General features: G+C 38.8%; 1 long non-coding RNA gene across 1 annotated transcript in view; it reads right to left on the bottom strand.

Moving 5' to 3' along the window:
- LOC134761359 (uncharacterized) overlaps window positions 1-10,318 on the bottom strand; it is an 84,371-nt gene extending 74,053 nt beyond the window's left edge. The window contains exons 1-2 of the long non-coding RNA XR_010139885.1: window positions 10,204-10,318; window positions 9,095-9,177 (exon numbers count right to left, since the gene is read on the bottom strand). This is a non-coding gene — a long non-coding RNA (uncharacterized LOC134761359). The remainder of the gene's footprint in view (window positions 1-9,094; window positions 9,178-10,203) is intronic.
- Between the last annotated feature and the right edge of the window lie 8,754 nt (window positions 10,319-19,072).

Here is a 19,072-nt window from a genome sequence, read left to right as displayed (position 1 = left end):
CAAGTCTTTGCTATTGTGAATAATGCCACAATAAACATACGTGTGCATGTGTCTTTATAGCAGCATGATTTATAGTCCTTTGGGTATATACCCAGTAATGGGATGGCTGGGTCGAATGGAATTTCTAGTTCTAGATCCCTGAGGAATCGCCACACTGACTTCCACAATGGTTGAACTAGTTTACAGTCCCACCAACAGTGTAAAAGTGTTCCTATTTCTCCACATCCTCTCCAGCACCTGTTGTTTCCTGACTTTTTAATGATTGCCATTCTAACTGGTGTGAGATGGTATCTCATTGTGGTTTTGATTTGCATTTCTCTGATGGCCAGTGATGGTGAGCATTTTTTCATGTGTCTTTTGGCTGCATAAATGTCTTCTTTTGAGAAGTGTCTGTTCATGTCCTTTGCCCACTTTTTGATGGGGTTGTTTGTTTTTTTCTTGTAAATTTGTTGGAGTTCATTGTAGATTCTGGATATTAGCCCTTTGTCAGATGAGTAGGTTGCGAAAATTTTCTCCCATTTTGTAGGTTGCCTGTTCACTCTGATGGTAGTTTCCTTTGCTGTGCAGAAGCTCTTTAGTTTAATTAGATCCCATTTGTCAATTTTGGCTTTTGTTGCCATTGCTTTTGGTGTTTTAGACATGAAGTCCTTGCCCATGCCTATGTCCTGAATGGTATTGCCTAGGTTTTCTTCTAGGGTTTTTATGGTTTTAGGTCTAACATTTAAGTCTTTAATCCATCTTGAATTGATTTTTGTATAAGGTGTAAGGAAGGGATCCAGTTTCAGCTTTCTACATATGGCTAGCCAGTTTTCCCAGCACCATTTATTAAATAGGGAATCCTTTCCCCATTGCTTGTTTTTCTCAGGTTTGTCAAAGATCAGATGGTTGTAGATATGTGGCATTATTTCTGACGGCTCTGTTCTGTTCCATTGATCTATATCTCTGTTTTGGTACCAGTACCATGCTGTTTTGGTTACTGTAGCCTTGTAGTATAGTTTGAAGTCAGGTAGCGTGATGCCTCCAGCTTTGTTCTTTTGGCTTAGGATTGACTTGGCGATGCGGGCTCTTTTTTGGTTCCATATGAACTTTAAAGTAGTTTTTTCCAATTCTGTGAAGAAAGTCATTGGTAGCTTGATGGGGATGGCATTGAATCTGTAAATTACCTTGGGAAGGATGGCCATTTTCATGATATTGATTCTTCCTACCCATGAGCATGGAATGTTCTTCCATTTGTTTGTATCCTCTTTTATTTCCTTGAGCAGTGGTTTGTAGTTCTCCTTGAAGAGGTCTTTCACATCCCTTGTAAGTTGGATTCCTAGGTATTTTATTCTCTTTGAAGCAATTGTGAATGGGAGTTCACTCATGATTTGGCTCTCTGTTTGTCTGTTATTGATGTATAAGAATGCTTGTGATTTTTGCACATTGATTTTGTATCCTGAGACTTTGCTGAAGTTGCTTATCAGCTTAAGGAGATTTTGGGCTGAGACAATGGGGTTTTCTAGATATACTATCATGTCATCTGCAAACAGGGACAATTTGACTTCCTCTTTTCCTAATTGAATACCCTTGATTTCCTTCTCCTGCCTAATTGCCCTGGCCAGAACTTCCAACACTATGTTGAATAGAAGTGGCGAGAGAGGGCATCCCTGTCTTGTGCCAGTTTTCAAAGGGAATGCTTCCAGTTTTTGCCCATTCAGTATGATATTGGCTGTGGGTTTGTCATAAATAGCTCTTATTATTTTGAGATACGTCCCATCAATTCCTAATTTATTGAGAGTTTTTAGCATGAAGGGTGGTTGAATTTTGTCAAAGGCCTTTTCTGCATCTATTGAGATAATCATGTGGTTTTTGTCTTTGGTTCTGTTTATATGCTGGATTACATTTATTGATTTGCGTATATTGAACCAGCCTTGCATCCCAGGGATGAAGCCCACTTGATCATGGTGGATAAGCTTTTTGATGTGCTGCTGGATTCTGTTTGCCAGTATTTTATTGAGGATTTTTGCATCAATGTTCATCAAGGATATTGGTCTAAAATTCTCTTTTTTTGTTGTGTCTCTGCCAGGCTTTGGTATCAGGATGATGCTGGCCTCATAAAATGAGTTAGGGAGGATTCCCTCTTTTTCTATTGATTGGAATAGTTTCAGAAGGAATGGTACCAGCTCCTCCTTGTACCTCTGGTAGAATTCGGCTGTGAACCCATCTGGTCCTGGACTTTTTTTGGTTGGTAAGCTATTGATTATTGCCATAATTTCAGCTCCTGTTATTGGTCTATTCAGAGATTGAACTTCTTCTTGGTTTAGTCTTGGGAGGGTGTATGTGTTGAGGAATTTATCCATTTCTTCTAGATTTTCTAATTTATTTGCATAGAGGTGTTTGTAATATTCTCTGATGGTAGTTTGTATTTCTGTGGGATCGGTGGTGATATCCCCTTTATCATTTTTTATTGCATCTATTTGATTCTTCTCTCTTTTTTTCTTTATTAATCTTGCTAGCGGTCTATCGATTTTGTTGATCCTTTCAAAAAACCAGCTCCTGGATTCATTAATTTTTTGAAGGGTTTTTTGTGTCTCTATTTCCTTCAGTTCTGCTCTGATTTTAGTTATTTCTTGCCTTCTGCTAGCTTTTGAATGTGTTTGCTCTTGCTTTTCTAGTTCTTTTAATTGTGATGTTAGGGTGTCAATTTTGGATCTTTCCTGCTTTCTCTTCTGGGCATTTAGTGCTATAAATTTCCCTCTACACACTGCTTTGAATGCATCCCAGAGATTCTGGTATGTTGTGTCTTGGTTCTCGTTGGTTTCAAAGAACATCTTTATTTCTGCCTTCATTTCGTTATGTACCCAGTAGTCATTCAGGAGCAGGTTGTTCAGTTTCCATGTAGTTGAGCGGTTTTGAGTGAGATTCTTAATCCTGAGTTCTAGCTTGATTGCACTGTGATCTGAGAGACAGTTTGTTACAATTTCTGTTCTTTTACATTTATTGAGGAGAGCTTTACTTCCAAGGATATGGTCAATTTTGGAATAGGTGTGGTGTGGTGCTGAAAAAAATGTATATTCTGTTGATTTGGGGTGGAGAGTTCTGTAGATGTCTATTAGGTCTGCTTGGTGCAGAGCTGAGTTCAATTCCTGGGTATCCTTGTTGACTTTCTGTCTCGTTGATCTGTCTAATGTTGACAGTGGGGTGTTAAAGTCTCCCATTATTAATGTGTGGGAGTCTAAGTCTCTTTGTAGGTCACTCAGGACTTGCTTTATGAATCTGGGTGCTCCTGTATTGGGTGCATATATATTTAGGATAGTTAGCTCTTCTTGTTGAATTAATCCCTTTACCATTATGTAATGGCCTTCTTTGTCTCTTTTGATCTTTGTTCGTTTAAAGTCTGTTTTATCAGAGACTAGGATTGCAACCCCTGCCTTTTTTTGTTTTCCATTTGCTTGGTAGATCTTCCTCCATCCTTTTATTTTGAGCCTATGTGTGTCTCTGCACGTGAGATGGGTTTCCTGAATACAGCACACTGATGGGTCTTGAGTCTTTATCCAATTTGCCAGTCTGTGTCTTTTAATTGGAGCATTTAGTCCATTTACATTTAAAGTTAATATTGTTATGTGTGAATTTGATCCTGTCATTATGATGTTAGCTCGATGTTTTGCTCGTTAGTTGATGCAGTCTCTTCCTAGTCTCAATGGTCTTTACATTTCGGTGTGATTTTGCAGTGGCTGGTACCGGTTGTGCCTTTCCATGTTTAGCGCTTCCTTCAAGAGCTCTTTTAGGGCAGGCCTGGTGGTGACAAAATCTCTCAGCATTTGCTTGTCTGTAAAGTATTTTATTTCTCCTTCACTTATGAAGCTTAGTTTGGCAGGATATGAAATTCTGGGTTGAAAATTCTTTTCTTTAAGAATGTTGAATATTGGCCCCCACTCTCTTCTGGCTTGTAGGGTTTCTGCCGAGAGATCTGCTGTTAGTCTGATGGGCTTCCCTTTGATGGTAACCCGTCCTTTCTCTCTGGCTGCCCTTAACATTTTTTCCTTCATTTCAACTTTGGTGAATCTGACAATTATGTGTCTTGGAGTTGCTCTTCTCGAAGAGTATCTTTGTGGCGTTCTCTGTATTTCCTGAATCTGAATGTTGGCGTGCCTTGCTAGATTGGGGAAGTTCTCCTGGATAATATCCTGCAGAGTGTTTTCCAACTTGTTTCCATTCTCCCCATCACTTTCAGGTACACCAATCAGACGTAGATTTGGTCTTTTCACATAGTCCCACATTTCTTGGAGGCTTTGCTCGTTTCTTTTTATTCTTTTTTCTCTAAACTTCCCTTCTCGCTTCATTTCATTCATTTCATCTTCCAGGGCTGATACCCTTTCTTCCATTTGATCGCATCGGCTCCTGAGGCTTCTGCATTCTTCACGTAGTTCTCGAGCCTTGGTTTTCAGCTCCATCAGCTCCTTTAAGCACTTCTCTGTATTGGTTATTCTAGTTATACATTCTTCTAAATTTTTTTCAAAGTTTTCAACTTCTTTGCCTTTGGATTGAATATCCTCCCGTAGCTCGGAGTAATTTGATCGTCTGAAGCCTTCTTCTCTCAGCTCGTCAAAGTCATTCTCCATCTAGCTTTGTTCCGTTGCTGGTGAGGAACTGCGTTCCTTTGGAGGAGGAGAGGTACTCTGGTTTTTAGAGTTTCCAGTTTTTCTGCTCTGTTTTTTCCCCATCTTTGTGGTTTTATCTACTTTTGGTCTTTGATGATGGTGATGTACAGATGGGTTTTTGGTGTGGATGTCCTTTCTGTTAGTTTTCCTTCTAACAGACAGAACCCTCAGCTGCAGGTCTGTTGGAGTACCTGGCCGGCCGTGTGTGGTGTCAGTCTGCCCCTGCTGGGGGGTGCCTCCCAGTTAGGCTGCTCGGGGGTCAGGGGTCAGGGACCCACTTGAGGAGGCAGTCAGCCCGTTCTCAGATCTCCAGCTGCGTGCTGGGAGAACCACTGCTCTCCTCACAGCTGTCAGACAGGGACATTTAAGTCTGCAGAGGTTACTGCTGTCTTTTTGTTTGTCTGTGCCCTGCCCCCAGAGGTGGAGCCTACAGAGGCAGGCAGGCCTCCTTGAGCTGTGGTGGGCTCCACCCAGTTCAAGCTTCCAGGCTGCTTTGTTTACCTAAGCGAGCCTGGGCAATGGCGGGCGCCCCTCCCCCAGCCTCGCTGCCGACTTGCTGCTTGATCTCAGACTGCTGTGCTAGCAATCAGGGAGACTCCGTGGGCGTAGGACCCTCTGAGCCAGGTGCGGGCTATACTCTCCTGGGGCACCGTTTCCTAAGCCCGTCGGAAAAGCACAGTATTCGGGTGGGAGTGGCCCGATTTTCCAGGTGCCGTCTGTCACCTCTGGAAGGGGAACTCCCTGACCCCTTGCGCTTCCCGAGTGAGGCAATGCCTCGCCCCTGCTTCGGCTGGCGCACGGTGCGCTCACCCACTGACCTGCGCCCACTGTCTGGCACTCCCTAGTGAGATGAACACGGTACCTCAGATGGAAATGCAGAAATCACCCGTCTTCTGCGTCGCTCGCGCTGGGAGCTGTAGACCGGAGCTGTTCCTATTCGGCCATCTTGGCTCCTCCCTCCTGTATCCAATTTAAATACCTACTTTCATGCTCATATAGTAGTACTTTCTCTTTCAGAACATGCCGTGACCTTGTGAGATAAAATAATATTTAAAATGTTTACTGTGCCTTCTTTCCAAGTATGATATTATCACTAATTCTGAGAATGATTTCATAAACCTTTTGGCTAGAATGTAACTTGTATGTGGTTTTAATATAAGAACTAAAAATTTGAATCTATCTTTAGTCTTCATTTTGGTGACAATACTCTTTGTTACTTTTTTTTCTCATTATGAAAACAACTGATTTGTCAGATTTTACTGCGTAATTATGAGAACAACATAAAACCTTCTATGGTTTCCTTTCACTATTTGGAAAAGTTCTGTAACACACAACACACTAAGGACGAGGTTCAAATGGCCCACAGGGCTAATAACATTTGGTTTTTAAACGTTCATCAACCTGTCTCTGACTCAAGCTTTTGCTTTCTGATTATTCTCATAAATTCCTCATACTTACATTTCCACTTGTCCCTGCAGCAAAAGATTCATATTGCATAATCAAACTGAAATCTTCTTTATTCTTAGTACTTAAAAAACTATTTTGTATTTAGCATTTGCACTAATATTTTACTATTATTTTAATGTTTTGGTGAACTGTATTTTGAGTCCTTGATCCACTTTGCATATTTGGAATATATACAGCACTATGATCACAGCAACAACAAAAATAGGATTACCAGTAAGCAAAAACAATAATACAGAAATATGTGAACATAAATTATTTAGACAAATTAATGAATAAGAGCTTGTAGCACATATACAATCCTTGAAAACATAATTATTCAGAACATAAAGACATTTCTGCAAAAAATCATTATTATTCTTATACTTCAAATTTAAGAAATGTATGTGAGAAAACATTTCGGTCTAAAATGACTAAAACACCTATGAACCACCCATAGATCATCAGGGGCCACCAGTGTTCCGTGGACTATGCTTTGAGAAACTGCCCTAGGGGGTTACTGCCAGAGCTTAGGGATGGAGAAGCTCTTAGAACAGTAAGACATCTCATTTCAACAAGGGGATTTGGCTTTCATCTAATTTACATATTGGGCTTCTGAGGAAAATTTTTACTTCAAAAAATGTTTCTGCTGATTTGAAAAAAAGAAACTTTAAGAAGCATAACCACTAAGTTTGTCTAGAAGCAGAAATGTGAAACAATCAAAGACAAGTTATTTGAAGAGAACAATATCATACCAGCAGCTAGAGGCACAGCTAGAATAAGAACCTAAGGTCCCCTAACACAAGACAGTGGTTTTTTCTCTGTATCATGTTCTCCTCTTTATACAAAAGGAAGGAAATCAGGATAGGAGCCTCTTAAAGCAAAAAACTATTAAAACTGTGCAAAGAAGGCCTAAAGGAAATGCCTAAAGTAAATAACGTGTCCAGTAAAACTTCTGGCATAGGCAAGATAAAGAGAAGAGAAATATACAGAATAATCTTTATGCTACTTCATGCTCTAAGAAAACAAAAGAAAACGAATATTAACGAAATTTCTCATGTTATACTGTTTCAGGACTTAAAACCAAAAATGGATCGGCAGATTTTGGCATACCAAATTGATTGTTCAGTAAATTTAGTGGATCTACCATCTCGTCTGCCCAATTTTTTTGCTATTATTGAAGTTCTTTCTGTGGAAGACTTAGAATTCACTTGTCAGAGTTCCATTCTCTGATCATACCATTTCCCAGCCAGAACTACACTAAAAAACAAGCATCAACTGCTGACCTTTCAAATTCATCACTCTTTGAAACTCCAATCACAGAAAAATACTTAGGAAAATGTGCCTCTTTCATCTCTGTGTGGTGGATACTTAGTTCTTCCTACAGAAGCTGGCAACCCCGGTTCCTTTTCTCACTTGTGAGAAATGCTTTGAAAAAACCATGTCCAGCCAAAGTTCTCAGCCTTCTATTTCCTTCTTTACTTAAAATGAGGAAATGATTTGTAGAAAGGGGAAAAAAAACAATAATAGGATTCATTTATTGTCTACTTAGCTGGTCTGAATTATCTCCTAATCCACATCTTTGCTGACTCTAGGAACTCAAGTCCGTTCTCAGCACTTGAAAAAGGCACCTATTTTGCAAAATTTTGTTCTCATAACCAACCTGGGAGTTGGTAAAACATAAATGCTAAACTTTCTTCAACATACACTAGATGCCTAGGTTAAAGTTACTATATATAAAATAGAGGGCCAAGGAATAGACAAAAATCAACATTCTGTATGTGTGCACACACGTGGGTAAGCTCAAATATATACATTCAGGACTTCGCAATGCTTCTTATTATTTGTTTTCACATCAAATTACTTCTGTATGCATAGTTATTTGAGCTAACACTGAAGTGCCTTTGCACTCCCCAAGTAACCACAGATTAGTAAAAGCTAACATTTATCGAGCACTCACCAGGTACCAGGGTTTTGCTGGGCATTTCATGTGCATTGTCTCATTTAATCCTCACCTCATATGAGGTGGACACACTTTACAAATGCTCAAACTGGGACTTCATAAGTTAAATTAATTTCCTGAGGTTACAGAGCCAATGATGAAAGTACAGAGCCTGTTCAAATCTAGGTCTAACTAGGTAGCTCCTAAACTGGACCACACTCTCTCCGTAAAATGTAAGCGTGCTACAAGGATATTACTCATTAAATCGCAGTTTCCCTTTTATGAGGACTCTTGGGAGAGGCCACTGTCAGTTTCAGTACCAAGAATAATTGGGATTCTCCTGAGCAAATAATTCCTTTTATCCTTGTATTGCTTACTAAAAGTGTAAATGAAATTCATGACCCCCTTTCAGCAGGGAAGAAACCTTCAGCATTTACCTGGCAGCGTATTCCTGACTTCATGATTTTGTTCCTATTCTCATTCTAACTGTGAGCCCATTTTCTTTATTCATGTAATTTGGTTTTTGTTTAATCTTGTCTTATTTTCTGTATTCATATAAGCCATGTTAACGGTTCTCTAGCGCTAAAAGGAGATAAATGTATGAAAGAATAAGCAAAACTGGATGATAAGAGTTTAGAAATGTGAAAGATATTCCAGAAAAGACATCACCCTATGGTGAAAAATTGTTTCAGATAACTCGCATGGTGGTTAAATCACAAGTGTCAAAGTGATAACTTATTCCGAGAGACTGACCTATGACATTGCTGATGTGATGCTTTTCTCAGACACTAGGATTTTGGTTTTTCACTAACGAGCTTCACCACATCAGCAACAAGTTGGAAATACCAACTTTAACTTTTCTTCTAAAGTTGTCTGGAAAGCATAAAAATAGAGATCGGTGGTGGGGATTTGGGTAGCTGATAAGAGAACATGTTGCTGCTACTATTTTATGATTTTTTTTCTTTCAGTTCATAAAACAGATAAATAATGTATGTTTCTTTTTTCTCTTCTAAAACTTTATATTAGAGTGTATATTTTAGCTAGACATGTAGTTGAATACATGCATTACCTTTCTCTTTAAAAAAATTGCAGAAAACCCCAGAATAAAGACGAAAGAAGCTCTATTTTCTTTCCTTTTTCCTTCAGTAGTCCCTGGCAAATGGGAAGAAAGAAGGATTTCTCCTGTGTAAAAACAACTGATGTACTGGTGTAGTCAATAAAAATATATATAATCATTTGATATTTTAAATATTCAATATAATATGAACTTACTTTAATTGTCAATATTCATATTACAACAAGACAAAACAAATTACCAATGATTATAGGCTTGTCTTCCATATACACTACAGTACTATTATTAAAATTGTGAAAGGATAATACATCTGTATGAACCAGTACAGAAATAAACTCCGTAATTTACCAGATTTTTCCCTCTTTACCGCATTTATTATATTTCTAAAAATAGGTGAAATCACAAAATTGTAATGTTCCATCTTTTTGACAATCACAATTAATATCTTCTCTGTCATTTTCATTTATAAAAAGTTGGCATTTTAATGTAGCGTTGAACAATATATCGTGTCCATCACAACAGTGGGGTTCCCCACTGTATATACCCTATAAAGAACTCATCCTACTTGTGTTAAAGAATATGAAAGTAATTTTTTTAATTATAAATTTTTCTATGGTTGGATTATGACATGCCCATGGAAAACTTTATAGTTAAAACGCATTTACAACAACAATAGAAGAGTCCTGAAGTGTGCTATCAGCCTTTGGTTCAGCACAGTGCTTTCCTTGGGTAGTTTATATCTGGATTCTCCACCTTAATTCCCATCAAATTAAATGTTTTAGCTGAGGCTATTTTGAGAAAATGTAAAACAAAGAAAACATGTGTAAGGATTCCCTGACAGTTTAATTATCCAAGTTCTCCCGAATCCTTGAAATGAAAGTTCATTGCTATAGACCTTACCATCATTTCACTTTTTCTATCAGGACTAATCGATCCTAAGATCCCTGTAAAAAGGAGAAAACTTAGACAGCCCAGATTAAATTGGTCCACTGGAGTACATATTGAAGAGCCATGTCGAAATTCAGCCTCTTAAAACATACCCTCTTGAAACCCACTCTGTAGTCATTCGTTTCTACACTCCCCTTTCTTAAAGATTGACTGACTTTCTTTACTGGGGATCTTGGATGAGAAACTTCTCTGGAGAGAATTCAAGTCTGGGCAGTATGGCTGGCATGGGCCTGCGGACAGATCACTTCAGTGACCACTGAAACAAACACCACCTGTGAGCTAGTACGCGGCAGTTGTTTAATGAAGCACAGCATCACATGCAGAGCAATTTCTGATGGGAAATGAAGATCCCACTGGAAATTGCTAGGGGCATTAGACAAGCAAAATGTAATTATCTGAACTGAAATCCAGCTGACATCTCTGACAACAAATACCAGGGGATCTTTAAGGATCAGATGCTCCATTTTAAGTCAGTGCCTCTGGCTTCAGTGTTCTCTGCTCCCCCTTCGTCCCCCCAAGGTGGAGAGAACACCTCACACTGAGTCACCAGCATGTACTTTATCTGCCAATTCTTTCTGCTAGCAGAGAGGAGGTCGGGCTTACACTAACAGAGTAATTGAGACACGCATCCAAATATTTTAGGCCAAATGAATTTTGATTCTCTACAAATTAAAAGAATCATATAATATTTATGGAAGCTAGAATTCTGCCTTGTCCACTTTCTTATCCCAGACAGAGCCAGTTCCGTTGCCTTTTTGACGTAGTCACTTTGGAGATAGGGTATCTCAGATTGGCCCTCTGTGGTGCTCAATGAAGATATTCATTTAAATTGTGTCTTTTGTCAATGAAACTTTTAGGAAAGAACTCTTGGACCTTTCAGCCATGGACTTGTTGTTGTTGTTGTTGTTTTTAAGACAGAAACTAAGTGAACAGATTAAAACCAGGATATGATCTGAGCTGTGCCAATGTTTGGTCTTGGGGTTTTAAGTACCTCAAGTGAGATGAGAGACCACAATCACAAAGAAGGGCTCTTTGCCTTAAGAAAAAAAAAATGAAAACTTTGAAAGTTTTCAAGAATATTAAGAATTAGAGCTAGAAAAGATGTCTTTGTTCAATTATCTTTTAATGGTGAAGGCGTAGTTCTTCTAGTATATATATCATGGATGTTCTCCATTTTAATTTTTAATATTTCAGTTCACATTAGCTGAAGTGCCTTCCCTTGAGAGGATTTTTATAATCTGTCTTAGCTGTTAGAAAATTGTTGCTGGTACTTTACTTAGCTCAGTTTTTCCTCTGTTTAGGTTCATGCTACTAGTCTTAATTACATTCTATTGGACTTCTCTAAATAGTTCTTTCCTTTACGCCTTGATTTATTTATCTCATCATAGGAAAAATACTGTTTACTTCTTGAACAAATGTATCGTTGTCTCTGTCATCATTTTATTTGCTTTGATTCCTCTCCTCATTGCCCCTTTAAAGAAAGTGAGTTTTGGTCCTGTTTTGTGCCATTATCTGGCATAATGATTAACACCAGTGAACTGGTTTGAATGATGTTGTATATAGTTACCATACGTGTAAAACACTGATGGAGTTGGTAACGTCCTTTAAAAAAAAATTACAATCTCAGATAATGTACATGAGGATCTCACTCTCACCATTACGTAGAAAGGTTATGAAACTGAATATAGAGATTGCCTTTTTCATGCTCTACTTCTCCATGTGCTAACATATTCAGTCTTAATTGTTTAATTATTTGTTTAATATCTGCTCTCCTCTTTAGACTGAAGCTTCATGAGAGCAGGGCTATATTTCTCTACTTTTTCCTCAGAATCTTTAAAACCCTGCACAGTGACCATTACATCATAACATGATTAACAAGTATTTGTTGAGCAAAGAAATAAACGAAGTTGGATCTCAGAAACTCACAGAGCCTTGTGTAGCCTGTCATCTCCTTTATCTTCCCTATATTACTCCAGTCCTTTCACCACCTCTACCTTTTAGTTTGCTTTTGTAAGATTATTTGTTCTCTGACTCATATTTATGGAAATACAACTAATTATCAACAAATACTATTTCTACTTCCCTGAGCTCCTGAAATTAAACACAAAGGAATTTGTGGTTTTGGATTAATATTTGTCAACTATTCAAAATAATGAACTCATCTAAAAAAAACCTAGGTCCTCTTAGCAAAATTGACCTTATTTAAAATGATTAAGCCACCCATTCACATTACAGAATTCTAGATTTTATTATTTGCCAAATTCCAAAAGGCCTTGCACTTACATTTTTATTTTTATTTTTTTATTTTTTTTAATTAGAGTCTTGCTCTGTCACCCAGCCCAGGGTGCGATTTCAGCTCACTGCAACCTCCGACTCCCAGGTTCAAGTGATTCTCATGCCTCAGCCTCCGGAGTAGCTGGGACTACAGGCCTGCACCACCAAGCCCGGCTAATTTTTTGTGTTTCTAGTAGAGATGGGGTTTCACCATGTTGGCCAGGATAGTCTTGAAATCCTGACCGCAAGTGATCCAACCGCCTCAGCCTTCCAAAGTGTAGGGATTACAGGCGTGAGCCACTGCGCCCAGCCATACATTTATCCACCTCTAATAGCACCTCTAAGTCCTTTTCATGACCCTCTACTGCATCCACCCCAACCTGAGAAGTGTGATGCTACTGTCTACTGTCTTGTCTATGTACCATGTGCCTTCTCTCCTTTCATTGCCAGGATCTTTGAATAGGTACCCTAACTTTTTTAAATATATTTTTTATTTCAATAGCTTTTGAGGTACAAGTAGTTTTTGATTACAAGGATGGATTGTTTATTGGTGAAGTCGGAGATTTTGATATGCCCATCACCTGAGTAGTGTACATTGGACCCAATATGTAGTTTTTCATCCCTCACTCCCACTGCCCACTGTCTGAGTCTACAAAGTCCATTATATTGCTCTGTCTGCCTCCACATACCCCTAACTTAGCTCCCACTTATAAGTGAGAACATACGGTATTTGGTTTTCCATTCCTGAGTTACTTCACTTAGAATAATGGCCTCCAGTTCCACCCAAGTTACTGAAAAGGACATTTCATTCTTTTTTAATGGCTGAGTAGAATTCCATGTAGTATATATACCACATTTTCTTTATCCGCTTGTTGGTTGATGGGTACTTAGATTGGTTCCATATCTTTGCAATTGTGCTGTAATAAACAGATGCATATAGGTGTCTTTTTGATATAAGGACTTATTTCCCTTTGGGTAGATATCCAGTAGTGGAGTTGCTGGATTGAATAGTAGATCTACTTTTGGTTCTTTAAGAAATCTCATGCTGTTTTCCATAGAGGTTAAACTAATTTGCATTTCCACCAACAGTGTATAAGCGTTCCCTTTTCACCACAAAACAGGACTAACTTTTAATTGGAAATTTCCCCAGGAATTGCTGCCACCAGCTTATGCCAATCATATCCATGCTCATGCTCAATATTCTGGTTGCCTTCCTAGCTTTCTTCTCTTGGTTAGTGGTACCATGACAGGATTCTCCCGATCACTAAGACTTGAGACTTTAGGAAGGTCTTTGGATTAGCCCTCTCCTTCATCCTCTAGGTCCAACTTTCCAGGCCCTTCATTCTTTTTCTGAATAGTTTCTGATCCATTACTTTGTCTTCATTCTCACTGATGGCACCCCAGACCTGACCTTCATCATCTGACATCTGGATACTATGTCATGAGAGTTCCCTAAAAGAAGCCTCACAGACTTTAGTCCAATGTCTCTTCACCATATACAATGCATCATTTTCTGCTTCAATTTCTGTTCCTAGCCTTATTTTCCCTTTTCTTTCTCAGTGCCCCAGGCTGCCCCTTTGAACTCCTTTCCTCCATACTCCTAGCCTCGTGCCCCACTCCAGTCATTCTGGTGGAATCCTACCTTGGCGCTTGTGGACTTCCTTTTCCCTTTGCCTGGAATGCACACCCCTTCATCTTCTCTAGCTCACTCCCACAACTTTTGGGTTTCTGCTCACTTAATTAAAAAGACCTCTGTCCTGTCCCACCCTTCATCACTATCCCCTGACACTGCACGTACTACTTGCCTATGACGTAGTTATTTATTTTCTGTTACTCTCTTGCTAGAATGTAAACTCTGTGAAAAATAGATTTTCTTTCTTTTATTTTTCTTTTCCAGAGCATTTCCAGGAACTACAACAGATAGGAGCTTAATAAATATTTGCTGAATGAATAGCTAAATTATGTTTCATTTTCGTTATTCTGTATCATATATAATATCTAATAATAAATTAGACCGGGTGTGGTGGCTCACGCCTATAATCCCAGCACTTTGGGAGCCAAGGCGGGTGGATCACCTGAGATCAGGAGTTCAAGACCAGCCTGGCCAACATGGTGAAACCTCGTTGCTACAAAAACACAAAAATTGGCCCAGCATAATGGCGGGTTCCTGTAATCCCAGCTATTCAGGAAGCTGATGCAGGAGAATGTCTTGAACCCAAAAGGCGGAGGTTGCACTGAGCCGAGATGACGCCATTGCACTGCAGCCTGGGTGACAGAGGAGACTCCGTTTCAAAATAATAGTAACAATAATAATATAATAATATCAATGATAAATTATAATATTCACATGTTCTCCAGTATTCTGGGATTATCATTTTCTTTCCCTCACTGCAGTATAAATATGAGTATCAATGGGTATTTTAATAAAATCCAAAAGGTGAAGGAATGTGAGGAGGAAGGAGTTACTTGGCCTCTTTTGTGTTATTTCTTCGTCTTACACGAACCTGCTGCTCCAGGCTTTCCTTCAGTAATGCCTGCCTATCCTATAGGCCACGGCTCCTGTGCATCCTCATTCTCTGAAATCTGCTTCCTCACCAAAGGTGGACTAGCATCATAGATTTCCTTTGCATGAACAAATTAATATGGCACCCAAATTAGCAAATGAATCTTGCTACCATCTCTGTATATTTTGTGTGTGTGTTTTGTTGTTGTTGGTGGTGGTGGTGGTTGTTTTAGAGACAGGGTCTTGCTCACGTTGGAGTGCAGTGAAGCAGCCATGGCACACTATAACCACAAACTCCAGGGTTCAAGTGATCCTCTTGCCTCAGCCTCCAGAGTAGCTAGGATGACAGTGTAGGCCACCACACCCGGTCACCCGGTTAATTTTTTATTTTTGTAGGGACTGAGTCCTGCTATGTTGTCCAGAGTGGTCTCAAGCTCTTGGCCTCAAGTGATCCCCTCACCTTGTCCTCCCAAAATGCTGGGATTACAGGTGTGAGCCACCACGCGCAGACCCTGTATATTGTTAAGGTCTGGCATGTTTTCTTTCTGCTAGAGTAAGTTATTAAAAACTATTAAATCATAATAGTGATTAACATGAATTATTTACTAATTTCCCAACATGCATTCAATCCTCACAATCACTCAATGAAGTCAGTACAATTATGAAAATCTCCATTAACAGATGAGGAAAATTTGGCTTAGAAATATAACCAACTAGCTTAATGTCATGAAACAAGTTTGTGAGTCAGGAATCAAGCCCAGGTCTGTCTGACTCCAAAGCCCGCCATCCTTTACCATTTCCAGCATAAAGTATACTAAATCTCCTTTGGAACCAGGTGGAAAAGTGAATGAATGAACAGATGAATGATTAATTGCACCCTTTTTTTCATCTTATTAATGGTGTTTAATAACTTAATTTTGAACTAACTCAAAGAAGGGCTGGTTTTTGTCGAGGGAGAGCATTCTGCAAATAGGGGCCATTAAGCAGACAGCCTGAAGGACCACCTGCCAAAGATTGAGCAGAGGATGTTTCTGAGCTGTGTGGGAGGCAGAACTCCATAACCTCCAAGGTCTCTTCAAGGTCAAGTGATGCATTCTATGATTCCAAGAGGTTTTTAAAAAATGGAAAATTTAGAATATATATGGTCTATATAAATAGAAATAAAATTAATCTAACTTCATCTTTCTTTTATGCTTTTCCAAAAAAGAAACAATTATTTTAGGGTGAATCCAGGAGATAATAATCAGAATATCAACATTTTGAACTCTATCAGCTTTAATTCATTTTTCCCTTTGAGTTTATACTTTTGTAGCACTGACTTTTCTCTAGAGTCAAAGAAAATAACAATGGTAAATAACGAGCTCTTCATGTTCCTGAAACAAACTACTCAATGCTAGAAATGTCGGCTTCAGCATGTGCTGAGAAAACATCCAGATGTTAGCCAGCTGAAACAATATATCCTAGTGCATCTAAATAAAAAATTCATCTTCCTTTAAAAATTGGAAGTCAAAATGGGGTTTAGGATTCCCAATAAGGGTCAAGAAACTGCAAGTATTTATGAATCTCTGAACCTGCCTATTGCCAGAAGGTATCTGTACAGTTCCTAGAACACTGAGAATTAAAAAGTAAATAAAATGCTAGATATAATAGCTAACCTTTCTGATTACTATAAATTGAGCTAACAATAGCAAAAGTGCCTAGTGATTATTTGGTTATTACTTGTGAGTTTCACATACCGTGGTCATGGGTTGCTCGGAAGAATGAGCTGTAGGAAATGCAAGAGACAGGAGAGGCGATAGAGGAATTGGGAGTTGTGCAGATCATTGGGAGGTCTAGGGACAGGGAGGGGCATTCTCCACCCACTCCCCCTCAACTCTTTAGAAGGGCAGATGAGTAAAACTGTCAAGCAAACAGAACAAAAAGCTAAGGAATCTTGAAAACTTTAGAAATCAACATTGCTTTTCAGAGTCACAGAAGAAGAAAAGTTCTTTCCTATAGAAATGAAATTGAAGAAAAAATGAATTAGAAATTAAGACATAAAACGTGGATGCTTTGATTTTTCCTCAGGACTCCTGCCATCAGTCGAGCCAGGATGGACTAAAGTGTGTTTCCCAAAGTGCGACCCATCCCCCCAGCATTAGACTCATGGAGTTGATTTAAAAAACAAAAAACAAAAAACAAAAAAAAAAAAAACAGAGTGGAAAAAAAAGAAACCAATTTCTGAGCCTCACATTAGACTCAATGAATAAATATTCATGGATATTGGGCTCAAACAATTCACATTTTATAATAACACCCAAGTGATTCTTATTTACACCATAGTTTGAAACCTTTGGGATGTGAATAGCATTTTGTGGTAACTAATATTTTAGAGAAATGTGAAGTGCAAGGCCATGATTAATTTTGAGCATGAGAATAAAGGAAGAATCAGCTTAACTTTTAGAAAACAGGAGGCAAATTTAGCAAACAAACAAACAAGAACTGTTGAAAAATAAGGAAGCTAGAATGAAGTTTCTCTTTTCTAACGTCCCTTTCTTCATTCTGTCTTAGAACAAAAAGGAGAGGCAGGAAGTAAAAGAGGTTGACTCGTTTGTTAACAGAACATTATCTCAGTTTACCAAGATTCTTCCACAGTCAAAGTCACTTTGCTTATCTGTTCTTTTTCATGTTGGGACAGCTTTAAAACTAACAATAACCCAGAGCTACTCTTAGGCAAAACTGGGAAATAATAAGTTTTCCTAAATAAGTAATGGAGAGGTTGCGTTAGTGTCCTGTGCCTGCCATAACAAATCACCACAAACTGGGTGGCTTAAGACAACAGAACTTCATCATCTCGCAGTTCTGAGGGCAGGAGTCCAAAATCACAATGTCGACAGGGCGGTGCCCTCTCCAGAGACTCTGGGGAAGAATACGTTCCATGGCTCTCGCTAGTTTCTGCTGGTTGCCAGTCATCGTTGGTGTTCTCTGGCTTGAGGATGCACCACTCAATCTCTGCCTCTCTCTTCCTGTGGCACTCTCCCGGGTGTGTCTCATCTTCACATGTCATCCTCCTCTCTCTGTCCAAATTTCCTCCTTCTTATAAGAATATTAGTCACTGGGTCTGGCACAGTGGTGCACACTTGTAATCTCAGCTATTCAGGAGGCTGAGGTGGGAGGATCACTTGAACCCTGGAGGCAGAGGTTGCAGTGAGCCAAGATTGAGCCACTGCACTCCAGCTTGGATGACAGAGCAAGACTCGGTCTCAAAAAAAAAAAAAAAAAAGGAACATTAGTCATTGGATTAAGGCCTACCCCAATGCAGTATGACCTCATCTTAACTTGATGACATCTGTAAAAATCCTATCCTATTTCCACATAAGCATAATGTCACATTTACGGGGACTAGGAGTTAGGAATTAAACACATCTTTTTGGAGTACCCAATTCTACCCAGTACACTAAATGAATGTTAAATGGATGCTGGGAGACAGAACTGAAGTTGTATTGTTTTTATTTCATATTGCCTTCTTCTCTGTGTGTCTATACCGTTTCCTATTCTGTCTCTTACAAGGACACTTGTCATGGGATTTAGGCCCACCCAGATAACCTGGGATAATGACCTCATCTGGAGGTCTTTAATAAGTTTATCTGAAAAGGTTCTTTTTTTCAAGTAAGGTAACAGTAACACATTTCAGGGATTAGGACGTGGACATATCCTTTTGAGGGCCACCATTTAACCCACTACAAGGTGATAAAAACTATTATTTTTTTATTTTTGTAGAGATGAGGTCTCCCTATGCTGCACAGGCTCATCTCAAACTTCTGGCCTCAGATAATCCTACTGCTTTGGCCTCCCAATTTGCTGGAATTAAGAGGTGATGGAATTTAAAAACAGACTGTATCTTCACCTTTTCTGAAAGGGTTTGAGTATATTCTTGCCTAGAGCAGATAAAATTACTCTTCAAGGTCATTCCTAACTTATTTAATTCTCTAATTTTATAATCTTATGAGAATTTGTGTTATCAAGACCTTAGTTAAAGCAGAGAAAAACAATTCTAGGCAAATCTATTATTAGTAAGTCAGACAAAAAGTATTCTATTTTCAATAAGTTTAAATTCACGAAAATGATTTCTTCAGAAGGACAATGCATGTTCATACTTAACTCTAAACAAGGAAGATTTTTTTAACATTTAGGAACTTATAAAATGATGTAAATCTGAAAGACAAGCCAAGTTATAGCTTGAATAGATATTTATTCAGCATTAATCT

The sequence above is a fragment of the Pongo abelii genome, chromosome 3 (assembly GCF_028885655.2).
Source record: "Pongo abelii isolate AG06213 chromosome 3, NHGRI_mPonAbe1-v2.0_pri, whole genome shotgun sequence".
Lineage (NCBI taxonomy): Eukaryota > Metazoa > Chordata > Mammalia > Primates > Hominidae > Pongo > Pongo abelii.
The sequence above is the reverse complement of the archived record's forward strand: the minus strand, read 5'-3'. Positions and strand labels throughout refer to the sequence as shown.